General features: G+C 34.2%; 1 protein-coding gene across 3 annotated transcripts in view; it reads right to left on the minus strand.

Moving 5' to 3' along the window:
- SYT14 (synaptotagmin 14) overlaps positions 1–15,785 on the minus strand; it is a 128,122-nt gene that overhangs the window by 48,997 nt on the left and 63,340 nt on the right. The gene's annotated exons all lie outside the window — the stretch shown is intronic.

A 15,785-nucleotide genomic window follows, 5' to 3' on the forward strand; every position in this document is an offset into this window, starting at 1 on the left:
GAGCGAATTAAGGCGTCTTGGTAGTTGACAGGCAGCTTTAATGTAGCAAATGATTTTTCTTTCAGAACAATCCGGAGAGAAAGGTTAACAGGTTGTTTTCATGGGTCAAGGAGAGCAATACTCCTACTGTCCTGTTATGGGGATTCTTGGGATCTTTTGCTAGAAGTGGGTTTGCTGAGTCAAAAAGCAATTCCACTTCTAATTTTTTTTGAGGAAATCATGAAGACAGTTGTTTCTTATCATTTTTCCCAGTGTTCTAATTATTTATCAGAAAAGCAAGTCCTATAGCACTGTGATTTCTTCATTCCAAGTCTTCTAATTTTAAACACAATTGGAAGAAGCTAGATCACATATTCTTAATGAGGGTAATATTATACCCAAGGGGGTTAAAATAAGCACTGGAGTGGGGGACAAACAAATTTTGACCAATCTAAGCTTAACCCTACCAAACAAAATCTTAATTACTTAGTAATTTTCTTTTATTTAGAAGTTAAATTCAAATTAAGTTGATTTATATAAATTAAAATTATCTCTGTAGGGAAGCAACAATGGGAAAAGGTTGAGAAACACTGATCTACTTAGCTTGACAAGTCACTTCTACTGAGCTCTAAAAAAATCAGTGACTAAAAAATATATAATAAAGGCATAATATGCTAATTAGAATGACCTTCTGGACAAATCTGGGACTGTGAGGGCTGAGGCAAGCTACAGCAGCTGCGAGGCCCTTGCACAAATTTCATGCATCGGGCCTCTAGTATTGTTATAATCCTAGAACAGTGGTTGGCAAACTGCAGCTCGTGAGCCACATGCAGCTCTTTGGCCCCTTGAGTGTAGCTCTTCCACAAAACACAATGTGGGGACGTGCACGTACAGTGCGATTGAAGGAGTACCCTAATTAATAACAATGTACTTACCTATATAGTTTAAGTTTTAAAAATCTGGCTCTCAAAAGAAATTTCAATCATTGTACTGTTGATATTTGGCTCTGTTGACTAATGCGTTTGCCGACCCACCGTCCTAGAGCTTTAACTATTCATATCTGTGTCTCACACTACACAAAGAGTCAATGAAAAGTTTCCTGATGTTCTATTCAACTACTTGATAAGTCAAGTGTACACAGTCTAAAGAAACATTTTCACATCTTTTTGTTTTAAATCACAGGAACTAAGTAATGTTTATCCTTACTGTGTGCAAAAATTATATTTTATGGTCAATATAATTTCAATTTTTTAAATGTTTTTCAAGATCCATAGAATTGATTTCATGATCTCTCTGCAGTTTGAAAATCACTGTACCTGCTTTGCCAGACTACTCATGTTTTCTAAAATTGATGGGTATTATCATGACTCACTAATATTGGACATGGCTCAATACATTGTTCTTTGTTTCCAATGTTCATCTATAGATGTCCTGGTTTCCAAGATCCAAGACTCCTTATTTCTAGCATAAAATGTTTCCTGTTCTGTTTTAACAATTCCATCCTTTGTGCCAACATTCTGTACCTACTTTCCATAGTACTTTGCAGTATACGTAATTCTTTAACAACTATTTCCCCATATCACAGAAAAACAACATCTAATAAAAGTGTTTACAACATGTGAAGAAACTGGAACCTTCATACACTGCTGATGGGCATGTACAATGGTACGACCACTTTGAAACGTAATTTGGCAGTTTTTCAAAATGTTATACATGGAGTTATGATATGGCTCCGTATTTTCCACTCCTACATTGCATGTACCTAAGAAAAATGAAAACATACATTTCATAGTGAGTTGTACATGAATGCTCATGGCACCATTACTCATAATAGTCAAAAGGTAGAAAGAACCCAAATATTCATCAAGGGATGAATGAATAAATAAAATGCATTTACCTATACAATGAGATATCAAAATAATATAGTTCTGAAACATGTTACAATATGGAAAACCCGTGCAATCATGTAAAGTGACAGAAATCAGTCACAAATAGCAACATATTACATTATTCCATTTACATGAAAAGTGTGTGGAACAGGCAAACATCATATACAGACAGAAAATAGATTAGTAGTTGCCTTGACTGGGGAGTGGTATTGAACAATGACTGCTAATGGGGACAGGATTTATTTTTAAAGTGATGAGAATGTTCTAAAATTAGATTATGGTGATGGCTGCACAGCTCTGAAAATACACTAAAAACCACTGAATTGTACACAAGTGATTTTTATGGTATGTGATTTACATCTCAATAAAGCTCTTAAAGACGTGTATTTCTCCTGCTTGTTCTGAGATTCTGAGTAGAGACACTGACTCTTAATATTCCCCAGGTCAACAATGTAAGGTCTCAATAGATAAATGAATATTTATGATTACCAAAGATATGCTAGTTGTCGGCAAGATAAAAGAAAAAAGATGAAGGCCTACTATCAAAATGCTTAATTTGCTGAAGGAATGAACCTATGGGAAAGAAAATTACATAAAATATAACATTTTGCAATATTTAAAAATAAATATGTCATGTAGGTACTGCTACCCACAAATTAAGTCCCAGGTTAACATCAAAGACATACTGTTGGTGTCATAAAAAATCTATGCAATAGCAACATTATGGAGAATAAGAAAAGATGTATTGCTTTCTGGAGGGCATTTTATTTTGATAGAAAAGAATTTATAAAAATCTGGACCCAAGTCATCTGTAAACAATCGAACAGAAATTTTTGAAAGAGTGTAGCATGCTTCCTCTAACATTATTAATAAACAATGTGAAGGATAGAGCCGGGATTGCAGGCTGACAAAAAGATGCCTATGCTTGTGTCAATGCCTTATGCTCATACACTAATATTTCACTGTGTAAGAGTGTAGGGTTTGGCCTGGCCAGTGTTGCTCAGTGGTTGAGCACTGACCTATGAACCAGGAGGTCACAATTCAATTCCCAGTCTGGCGAATGCAGGCTTGATCCCCAGGAGGGGGCATGAAGGAGGCAGCCTATGGATGTTTCTCTCTCCCTCTCCCTTCTCAAAAATCAATTTTAAAAAGCATATTTAAAAATATGTGGGGTTTGGTATCAGACAGCCTGGGGTATTAGACAGCCTGGTTCTAACTCCACTTCTGCTATTTACTAGAAGTGTGACCTTTCTGGTTCATAGGTCTATGCTCAACCACTGGGCCACACCAGCCAGGCCAAACCAAACCCTACACTCTTATACAGGGTAACTTAGAAAGAATAAGTGAATTAGAGACAGATATTTTTCATTATTTAGTGTTCCTGAGAAAAAGCAACAGAATTTCTAAGTTAGTTTGTAGATTAATTTTGCAAGAATTCTGCCCTGTTAAAACTGTACAGAATGCTATCAAAGATTTTTCAAAAAGCAACGTACAGTATTACTTCCCATATCAGATCTTTTAGCAAGATGCTCCATGCCACCTACATTAGCATGAGCATCTTCATTTACAACTTTTACTTTGTCCTGTCTAGTAAGTCAATATTAATCATGACCCTAAATTGTTATTAAAGGTTTAATTAAGCTAAGCATAAGAAACAAATCAGAAAGGTTTCCATTAAAATATTAAAGAGTTCTCATGCATAAGGAATACATTCCTAGTTATCTTTGAGGGATATAGATAACCACAGGTTTACAATGCTCAAATTCCTTCAGAGATGTAAAGAATCTAATAAAATAGACCTGATTTACTTACAAGTACAAATTTTTAAATAATATGGTACCTTCTCAAGTCCGCAAGATTTTATATGCTCCTAGATTGTCATTAGCATATGCTGTCAATCAGCATATGCTCATCAGTAAATGAAAGTAAAAATTAACACAGAAATTAAATCATACCTGCTACCTTTCCAATTGTGTTTCATTTCATCTTTATAACAGACCACAAATAGCCTTTTTTTTACAAGTCTGAGTTATAACTTAAATCAACTAATAATATGAAATTATAAATTTCAGCTTTTATTGCCTTATTTGATGTACCAAATCAGAAAATAAAATTTGGTAAGTGCTGTATATACAACAACATATACTATAACATAACAAAGATTTCATTTTGGAATTAGTCTAGGCCTTCTGGAGTTCATATATTACCTTTTTTGCTATTAATAATTTGGTGAGAAGTTTTTATATTTGTTTTATGAAATGGGAAAGAACCCATGCTCTTAGAAAGACAGAATACATAATTCAGTTCTGGCTGTAATGTAAACATAGGTTTACAGTAGATGATGTTAACAATATAGATTGGTAAAGTGGTGGTTATATACTAACAAAGACAAGAATGAGAACAACTAATTAGCTTTTTCTTATGACATAATCTGGGAATGTGATCTCAGTTCCTGGAGGATATGAGGAAGGCTGTTCTCATTCCCATTTTGTTTTAAAACACTTCAGGCATTCTGAGGACTTTTTATTTTTTCATTTTTTGTAATACCAGACACTTCAAAAATAGATGGTTGAAATTGTAGCAATTTAGAATTATGAAGCAGTTAAGTGCTTCATAATGTTGATGTAACAGCAATTATAGACCTTTGTAATTCAGTAAAAAGGCTTTGTTTTGTTCATATTGAAACTATACAGTAAGAGCACCTCTCTGTTTTCATTGGAAAGGGCTCAAATTTTTTTAAAAAATCTTTGCATTAATGTTTGACCACTGTTATCGGCTCACCGTTGACATTTATTATTTTGTAACTAAAAATAAAATAAAGCACTAAGGAGGAAAAGGTTGTATAATGTTAGAATTTTGATTAGCAATCACAGCTGCACCAGAATTAGTTTCTATAGCAACAGGAAGAAATAATGTGTTGAATTGCAATGCAATACAAGATTATTCTTTACAGATTGCAATTCAAAAGGAAATCTTTAAAGAATTTTGTCTCAAAAGAGTTATTAATCTTTTATCCATAATAATTCTCTCACAGAAAATACTTAATTATTATAGTCTACTTTCCCCAAATCCTGTTTTAACCCACTCAAAGTTAATATGTTCCCAAAAAGGTGAAAAATGTAATATTAATGAACAATAAGAATTTCGGCTATTGTCTTACTTGCTTTTTAAAATAAAAACCCATGGGCTCATTCTTGCACACTGTATAGACTGAGTATCTTTTCTAATAAGTACATTAGACTCAACAAGGAAAAGCCTAAAAGGTGCTGTTATGAATAGACTATGTAGAGGGATAAGAATTAAAAAGGGTAAGCGAATTCTACATTTCTATCAAAATGAAACTAAGTGTCCTTTTATTCTGTGTGCTCTCCCTTGTCTAAATTATGATTGAGAAACTACACTGCTATGAGTATTCAGAGTGTGCCTCTCTCGTCCCTTAGTAAAAGATAATCATTAAATTTCAAATGCTGCCCATGCCATTTCTAGTAGTGAAAAGTATTATTTCACTGCATCCTCTCCAGTTCTAGCTATTTTTGGAAACTAATTAAAAACATATGCCTGCACCTTTTATGTATTTTGCCCTTATAATGAGACCTATTACTGTGGCTCACTCTCTACCCATTTGAGTTCCATATCTTTGGAGTCACCATGGATACCGGTGACAAGCATTCTCCCGCAACTGCTTTATGTGTCTCATCAAACACGAGGAAACTGACATGGCAGGAATCAAGCCATCTAGACACCATGAATTTCTAATTGTTTGTACTACTATTCATGCTTTTTACAAAAAAGGTGTGTGTGTGTGTGTGTGTGTGTGTGTGTGTGTAGGAATTTTTAAATTAAACAAGCCAGGGGACTGGAATGTTATTTTAAAAATCTGAGTAGACATCAAATCACGAGGTAAGAAATGAAGAGGGATTAAAAAAAGAAAAGGTATAAGCATTAAAATACACTAATAGATAGCAGTCCACCAGTGAGTACAGGGTCCAAAGTGAAACCTGGAGCCCAAAACAAACAAGTTTTCAGATCTTCAGTAATGAAAACTAATTAAAGACAATATCTCATAGCAACATTCATTTCTATATAGTCCATGATAAAAATTTTCAGAACAATTCATTTATGAGAACATATAGAATGTCCAAGGTGAACTGCTGGCTTGTAACAAAAACATTGCAAAATGGGACAGCATTTTAAAAAATTATCAATAAAAATTATTTGGACTATGTCAGAAATCCTCTCATTCTTATCATTACTTCCCCCCCTCCTTACTGTAGCATTTTTTCTTAATAAACTAAAACCTTTTACTAAAGCACATTTTTTAAATCAGAAATTGAATATCAGATGTGACTTCTAACAAGAAATATTTTCAGCATCTCTTTTTGTGACTTAACAGTTTTAAAAACAGTATAATTATGTAAATGGTGTTGAGGTGACTTCCTATCAGAGATATAGTTTTACTTTTTAAGACAACTGTGCATATAAATCTTAAGTTTCAGTCTCTTCACATGACATAACAACTCACAAGAACTATTAATATATTAAATGTGGTATGTTCCTTTAATGAATGCTTAATTATTCTAATTTTCTTAATGAAGAAACATCGACCTAGTAATATTACGACTCCTACAAGGACTTGTGACCTAAAGATCATATTGGCTGGGTAAACATAAATATTTTTATTACCTAAAATGTAAAAGATGATTTACTAAAAGAAAGCTCTTGAATTTATAAGCAACACATACAATATACAAAAATTCAGTTTGATAAAGTTCCATGAAGAGGTTCTAGGTTAAACCTCATAATGCCTCAATTTCTTCATTTGTAGAGAAGAAAAGCATCTTTTGTAGCTATTAAAAGACCAAAAATTTTCTAAGTAGAAAATATAAAAACTGTTCAAGGAAATGGGAATACTCTGTTTAAGAATTAGCTGAGGAAAAAACAATATATCTCTGAAAGTCTAATCAGGACTCGGAGAACATGTTTAATATCTGTTTTCCTCATCATTAAGAACTACAGCGAAAGTCATAGAAATTACATTCAAAACTATTCTTGCTGAATGGAGTTGAACAGCAGGCGAATTTCTCCACCTAAACCAGCTTCTCCTGAGTGCCATGTTCTGTTCAGAGTGGTTTGGGGAAATACCGTGTGGGTGGACCCACACTAAACGCACGCACCTGATCTCAACGTGCCTCCTCTGTGCCACCTATAACAAAGTGCAAACCACTAGGCACAGAGCAATTCCGAGTTTAACTGTCTTTTTCTCCCAGGAATTGTTAGACAAGGTGCATTTGCTTTAGTACCTATTTGGCGAGGCACAGAATTTGTGAAGGTTACATGTCAGGAACAGGGAGAGTAAGAAACATCAAGCAGGGAGGGAGGAAACTTGGGTTTGAACCCATGGTCTGCCACTAAGAAACTAAGTTAGCCTGTCAACTGGTTCTGTGCACAGAAAGTGAAGAAAATGAGCTAGATCACTAAGATCCTTGCAATTAAAAAAACATCTTTGCAATACTAACTGCTATAAATTCATAACTTTTAACAGTTCCATTTGGGGCTGGTTTAAAATAAGAGCTTAATTTTCTTAAAGTGGAAATTGCTAATGAGGCATTGGTTTATAAAAAGAAACTAGAGAATCTCCTTTCTTGAACAAAACCCCCCAAAACTTTATTTGCTCAAGCCAAGTTTCATGTTTTGATATTTGAGATATAGACTTTCTGGCATAATGACATATAACTTTCAAGAGCCCCTCTAGCTGTGTGATTCTACAACTAGATGATTGTACAATGCAAAAGGAGAGGGAAAGCTGGCCAAAAAGATTGCATATAAAGGTTAAAGGAGCAAAGGAAAAAACATGCATTTCCCTCCTGAGAACAAGAGTTTATATCACATAATGGAAGTGACCACTACATTATGCAGACATTTTATAAATAGTTATCAATAATAATATTAACATGTAATTAATATTATGCTAATTCTTATAAGTAATGTCAACTTGAATGCAAACAATGTTTTCTCTAAATGTTCCTAAATTTCTAAAGCTGTTTAGAATGTTTAGAATCATCCCCTTTCCTATGGCTATTTCTAGATACAAATACGATCAAATTTGGAGACCATCAAAATTTTTTGCACACTACATTATGGCCCTAAAAATTACATCAGGCCAATGTGATATTTAAAAAGATCCTGAATAGCCATAGCAATCCTAAGAAAGAAGAACAAAGTTGGAGGGATCACAATACCAGATATCAAGCTATATTACAAAGCCACTGTTCTCAAAACTGCCTGGTACTGGCACAAGAACAGACATATAGACCAATGTAACAAAACAGAGAACTCAGAAATCAACCTAAACCACTATGCTCAATTCATATTTGACAAAGGAGGCGAGAGCATACAATGGAGTCAAGACAGTCTCTTCAATAAATGGTATTGGGAAAATTGGACAGATACATACAAAAAAAAATGAAACTATACCACCAACTTATACCATACACAAAAATAAACTCAAAGTGGATAAAGTACTTAAATATAAGACAGAAAACCATAAAAATCCTAGAAGAATCCATAGGCAGCAAAATATCAGACATATGCTGTAGTAATATCTTTACTGATACAGCTCCTAGGGCAATGGAAACTAAGGAGAAAATAAACAAATGGGACTACATCAAAATAAAAAGCTTCTGCACAGCAAAAGAAACAATCAGCAAAACAACAAGAAAGCCCACTTAATGGGAGAACATATTTGCCAATGCTATCTCTGATAAGGGTCTATTCTCCAAAATTTATAGGGAACTCATACATCTTAACAAAAGGAAAAGAAACAATCCAATTAAAAAATGGGCAAAAGACTTAAATAGACATTTTCGAAGGTGGATATACAGAAGGTCAAAGAGACATATGAAAACATGCTCAAAGTCACTAATCATCTGAGAGATGCAAATCAAAACAATGAGGTACCATCTCACACCTGTCAGAATGGCTATCATCAACAAATCAACAAATAACAACTGCTGGCGAGGATATGGAGAAAAAGGAACCCTTGTGCACTGCTGGTTGGAATGCAGACTGGTGCAGCCACTGTGGAGAACAGTATGGAGTTTCCTCAAAAAAACTAAAAATGGAACTCCCATTTGACCCAGTAATCCCACTTCTAGGAATATATCCCAAGAAACCAGAAACACCAGTCAGAAAGGACATGCACCCCTATGTTCATAGCAGCACAATTTACAATAGCCAAGATTTGGAAAGTCTAAGTGCCCATCAACAAATGAGTGGATTAAAAACCTGTGGTACGTCTATACAATGGAATACTACACTGCTGTAAAAAAGAAGGAATTCTTAACATTTGCAACAGCATGGATGGACCTGGATAGCATCAGGCTAAGCGAAATAAGCCAGTCAGAGAAAGAAAAATATCACATGACCTCACTCATTTGTGGAATATAATGAACAACACAAACTGATGAACAAAATAGATTCAGAGACATAGAAGCATCAAACAGTCCTTCAATCCTCAGAGGGAAGGAAGGGGAAGTGGGGGTGGGGGTAAGGGATCAACCAAAGGATTTGTATTCATGCATATGAGCATGACCAATGGACACAGACACTAGTGGGGTGAGGGACATGTGCTGGGGGTAGGTGTGGCCAATGGGAAAATAGAAGACATATGTAATACTTTAAACAAAGAAGAATTTATAAAAATTTTAGTCAGGCCAAAGACAAAAAAGGGAAGAAAAAGCAGCATGGAGAATTGGAGTGAATAAAATAAAATAATATGGTAGAAATAAATTAAAACACATGATTATAATATGTTGCAATAAATATAGGGGACCTAAAGTATTAAGAGCTATACTTAGAATTAAGAATATAGAAAGGCTGAATGTTACAGCATTAAAAATATATGTATACTTGATAAATATCAATAGAAAAAAGGTGTATTGGTATATGTCAAATGAAATAGTTTTTTTAATCCCTCCTACAAAAAGGCATAAAAGTAAAAGAATAAAGAGGGTTATTTCCATGTAATTATAAATGGGATGATTTAACAGAAGTATATAAGCCTTAAACATGTTGAGTCCCTTAAAACATAACTTTAAAATATTTAAAGAAAAGTCAACAAAATTCCAAGTCTTACAAACCCACAATCATACTGGAAGACTTAAATCTTGCCTAATAATTAAAAGGTAAAGCAGAAAAATATTTAGGAAGGATACAGCAGATTTGAACACAGTAAGTTTGACTAAAGGACATTCATAGAACCTTGCAAACAAAAATTTAAGAAAACATATTCTTTTGATGGACATACTAAGTATTGACAACCTGCCCCCCCCCCCCCAATAAATATATTAGCTATAAAAAGCAGGGGTTTTTTTTTGATTTTTGGTGTTTTTTTTTTTTTAACAAATGGGAAAAGCTAATATCACATACATTATGCTATTTGATCACAACATAATTACTTAGAACTCAGAAACCAGAAGAGATTTAAAAAAAAACTCAGTACCTTAAGTGTATATGTCAGAAAACAGAAAAACCCTGAAAGACAATAAAGTATTCAGCTCAAGAAATTAAAGGAAGGTTAACTCCACAGAAAGAAGTAAAATAATAAAGAATACAAAATTAATGATATTAATAGAGAGGATTCATATAAACCCAAACCAAGTTCCTTGAAAAAAAGACCCCCCCACCCCCCAAACACACACACACACACACACACACACACACACACACACATAAACCATAACAAGGTTAAACAAAAAGTACTATTAATACCTTTTAACCATAATTCTAAAACTTACAGAAAATCCCTGGGAAAATAAAATTTATCAGAAACCAATTATACATACAACATTTAGGTATTGAATAAATAAAAATCTACCCACAAAAAAGAAAAAAAAAAGGTAATGTAAGGTGATTTTACAGATTGATTCTAATGACCATTTCGAGAATACATTGATTTTATATAATGTTCTAGAAAAATTAGACAGAGGAAATAATCCACAACTTATTTATCTCATTTTTATGATTTTTTGAAACTTGACTCGATTCTAAAACTCAAACAAGCAGTGTCTGAGAAGGGAAAAGTTTACAGTAAGCTCCTTTAGAGTTTACACCTACAGAAATAAGAAGAAACAAATATGATTCAGGAAAATCTCAGGAATGTAAAGTTGGTTGAACATGAAAATATCTTTTAATATAATTTAAAACAAATGAAAGTATAAAAATGTGCGATTTCATATGGAACAGCAATTGATAGCATTAAACATTAATTAATAAGCCAAAACAAAATAATCTTAGAAAGTGAGGAACAGAAGGGAATTTCATTACCTCAATAAATATCTTCCAAATAAATAAATAAATAAAAATAAATATCTTCCAAATACCTAGAGCAAACGTCACAAACAAAAAACATGAGAAGCACTCCCTGTGAAACAGAACAAGAAGTATTCACTAGTATTCAACACTGTGCAGGAGCTCCAAGCCAGAGCTAGAGGCAAAGCATTGGACACGTTAGAAATAATGAGCAAAGCTGCTGGAGAAAATATTCCCGAATAATTTGCCTATACAGTCTGCTTCCCCTTCTAGGCAGACAATCATGACATTTCCATAGTTAATCTTTTCAAATCTTCACAAATCTTATTTTTTGTCATATCTGTGGTACCTAGAAACTCCAGCTCAATGTTTAATACCATTTAGTAGATGGCCAAAAATGCCTGTCTGGCAACTGTAAGTGTTGATGAATATATAAAAGATTAGTAAAAACTGCTTGCACACTGTTAAAGCAGCAGCTTTAAAATTTTGGTTTTTATAAAATATATTTTTATTGATTTCAGAGAGGAAGGGAGAGAGAAACATCAGTGATGAAAGAGAATCATTGATTGACTGCCTCCTGCATGCCCCCTACTGTTGATCAAGCCTGCAACCCAGGCATGTGCCCTTGACTGGAATCAAACTCAACCTGCAGACCAATATTCTATCCACTAAGACAAACCAGCTAGGGCAAAAACATTTTGACATAAAAAATGCCTGGAAATGATATACACCTTATGAGAGATCTTCAAGTGTTTCATTTATTAAAATTCTTGGAATACAGGAAAAGTTACAATCTTGAAAAGCTAGAGAAAATATGCATCATTATGACATTATCTTGTCCCTATCTGTATGCTGAAAGCATATAATTAAAAAAAGCAAATTAATAGAAGACCAACTTCCAGTATGACAGCATGCAGAGCTTTACTGAGCCACTCCCCAGTGAAATTGACGGAAACTATTTTTTTTTTTTTTAAAAAAAGATCACTTAAAGTGTCTAGAAATGAACAACAAATGAAGAGATCTATTCAATATCACCCATGAAAATTCACTAAGATGACAGTCTATGGTAAGTGACCCAAGACCATTCTCTCCCTCTCTCCTCCCAGCTTCATTCTGCTGCAACCCAAAACAAGGGTCTCCATAGCTCATGCCCCACACAGAGAAGTAAAATGTCACCATTTTTAATCCGTCCTCAGCTACCTGGTGCCGAGGCTAAGTCCCAGGCCAGTGTCATTAAGAGACGGGCTCCCTTCTCCTGCCCAGCCCCCACGCAGGAACAGAGAACTCTAACTTTGGGCTGAGAATAATGCAGCTATGATTAGCTTTGCCCAGGCCAATGTGATTCCAATCAAAACAGCACAAGAATTACCCTCCAGTTCATCTGGAAGAATTAATGTACAAGAATAATAAAAAACATGAACAAAAATAATATTACAATATATCATTAGACACTGTAAATGAGGAAGTAATTGGAACAGAATAAAGTTCAGAATAGACAAAAGTCCAAAAAGAAATTTGGTAAGTGAGAACAGTAGTACTTGATATCAGTGATTAAAATATAGTAAATAAAATAGTGATGAATGGTCAATAATTTGGAAAAGAAAGAAAGAAAGAAAGAAAGAAAGAAAGAAAGAAAGAAAGAAAGAAAGAAAGAAAGAAAGAAAAAAAGCAAGCAAGCTAAGAGATCCACTTCAGCCCTTGCATCAAAATAAGTCCCTGCTGGCCGAGAAGGGTTTGGCTCAATGGATAGAGCGTTGGCTTGGGGACTGAAGAGTCCCGGGTTCGATTCTGGTCAAGGGCATGTACCTTGGTTGTGGGCATATCCCCAGCAGGGGGTGTGCAAGAGGCAGCTGATCAAGGACTCTCTCTCATCGATGTTACTAACTCTCTATCTCTCTTCCTTCCTCTCTGTACAAAATCAATAAAATATATTAAAAAAAAAATAAATTCCTGCTAGATCAAAGATTTACATGTAAAATATGAAACCATAAAAATCCTAGAAGAAAACCTCAAAATATGAAAGGTCTTTCTAAATGTAACATAAAATCCAGAAGCCATTAATCGAAAAGGCTGAAAAATATTAATATAATATTAAGTCTCTGAGTTGGAAAATCACTATCAATAATATTAAAAAAAATCAACTACAAAAATATTTTAACATACAATAACGAACTCCATGAGCCCTTATGAATCAATAAGAAAAATAACATAAATGCAAAGAAAAACATGGGTCAAATTTATCAATAGTTGACAAATATACATATGTGCATCAGATATAATACAAGCACATAAACTTTAGCAACTAAAACACTTCTTATCAAATTCTATTAGTGATTATTTTCACAATGAAATAACAATCATGGATTCAGAGGAAATTTATATTTAGAAATGTAGAGTAAAATAGAGGTGTCAAAGACAGGAACTGTGCTTCAAAATGACTTATTTCCCAATTTCTGTGGGAGTGAAAGGTGCAGATTTTTTTGAGACTAGCGTGTCAAATTCCATTTGTGAACTACAATATTTAGTTGTAGCCATTCGCCCTTCTAGAATTCAAAGTGGACACGCTGAGGGCAGGGTGCAATAACTAGCAATGAAAAGCTTCCTGCCTATTTATTTTTTTAAATGTATTAGAAATGGCAGACCTGAACAATAACCTCACAATCAGTGACAGGTGATTCTTATCCGTATTCGCTTGCCCATTACCGTGTTTTTGTTTTCCGCTGTCAAAAGTTCAACAAATTAGAAGAAGAAAAAAATCACTGACCTAGTACCCTCATTCAACAGCATCTTTTCTATTTGTAAAGTACAAGAGGAGTTATTAGATTGGCAGTCAACCATTTGCACAGATCATCCCTGTACAGTTTTACACTGTAAAAAAAAAAAAAATCAAATTTCCAACTATGCACTTAGTTATTAGTTCTATTTTTAACCTGCCACTCATCGGCTGTCATGTACTTAAAATTCAGAACATGTTTACATTACCCATCCGGCAGGCTAATGCAACTACACGCCAGACAGTCATGCATAATTCAAACCAATATCCTCAGGCTTGCAACTCTAAGTCAAAGCTGCCTTTAAAAAGGCTAGGGTGTGACTCTAACATGAATAAAGTATATCTAATTTTTCTCTTTATGTGACAAATTGATACTTTCTGCGACGGAATGCCAAAAATGCAAAGCTACCATAGAATAGATCTTTGCACTACTGAAAGAAAAAAAAAGAGAGAGATAATTGAAAAAAATAAATAAGGCAACCATCTTCGTCTATGAAAATTAATTATAAATAGTGAAACAGATACAGCTGAATGAGACTTAAAGAGCAAAGCTCACAATATAACAACATATCATATGGAGTTTTCCAATAACCAGAATGTACAGATAGTATAAAATCAAGGATCCCACTATGAACTGGGAGCTATTTTTACAATTACATTCAAATTATGGTTTTAATATCAGTCAAGTCAGTTTCATTTCAATTCCTTAAATAAAAACTCCTTTACTGGCCCTAACTGGTTTGGCTCAGTGGATAGAGTGCCGGCCTGTGGACTGAAGGGTCCTGGGTTTGATTCTAGTCAAGAGCACATATCTGGGTTGTAGATTCCATCCCCAGTGGGGGGCGTGCAGGAAGCAGCCCATCAAAGATTCTCTCTCAACACTGATGTTTCTATATCTCTCTCCCTCTCCCTTTCTATCTGAAATCAATATAATTAACCAGTAGTATGTCTAGAAATGGCCCAGGTCTAGAAAAGCTTGAGGTCTAGAAAAATTTATGTCAATTTATTAGACATAAATTGAGGTTTACCAGCTAAATATGTCAAGATACAGCCCTGAATAATTACCACACCACATTCTAATCCCTGTCATCTTCCCAGTGGTTATTTGCTTTTTAAAAAGGAAGATTAAGAAAGATAACGGAGTCCTACTTTACAAAGGTCTATTGTTGAGGCTACTAAAAACATCAACATTTACCAAAACCATGAAATGTGACACATAATTGATTAGCCTGTGGATTAAAATTCTCACAAGCAAGAATAAATGCATATATTTTGATAATTTTTCATCCCAGAAGCTTCAAATTTGGCTCGTCATTTAAAGAAACCCTCCAGATTCGGGCAACTCAATTATGAAAATTTCATGTTAGTCCTATTCAATATTACAGGCATACCAAACATAATATCCTTGACAATGACAGTCCATTAATGTCAAGGTGCAGTGATATGAAGGATGAAATTAATGGGATAGCGAGGAAGGCTTCAATGGTATCTGAGATAATGAAAAAAGATTAAATGGCAGGCCTTTGGGAAATCCAGTCAAGGCATGGAAGTCCTTTCAAAGAGGACAGAGAATTTAGTTCAGGTGAATAAAATACTTCTTTTCCATTTTCTTGTAGAGATGGAAAATTTAAACAAAAGTGCAAATGACAGAGTAGATAAATCAAAGACGTCTTCATTGATGAAGACCTGAATTTAATTAGGAGCTTATAGATAACTGTTAGCCACAGCTGTCCAATAACTATTCTGTAAGAAAGTAGCAAAAAAAAGTCTTATAGCAATTCAACTACTGATTGTTTTTTGATGCACAAAAATTCAGAATTTTAATAGCAACAGCA

This window comes from Pipistrellus hanaki (genome assembly GCF_964339955.1).
Source record: "Pipistrellus hanaki genome assembly, chromosome: 18".
NCBI lineage: Eukaryota > Metazoa > Chordata > Mammalia > Chiroptera > Vespertilionidae > Pipistrellus > Pipistrellus hanaki.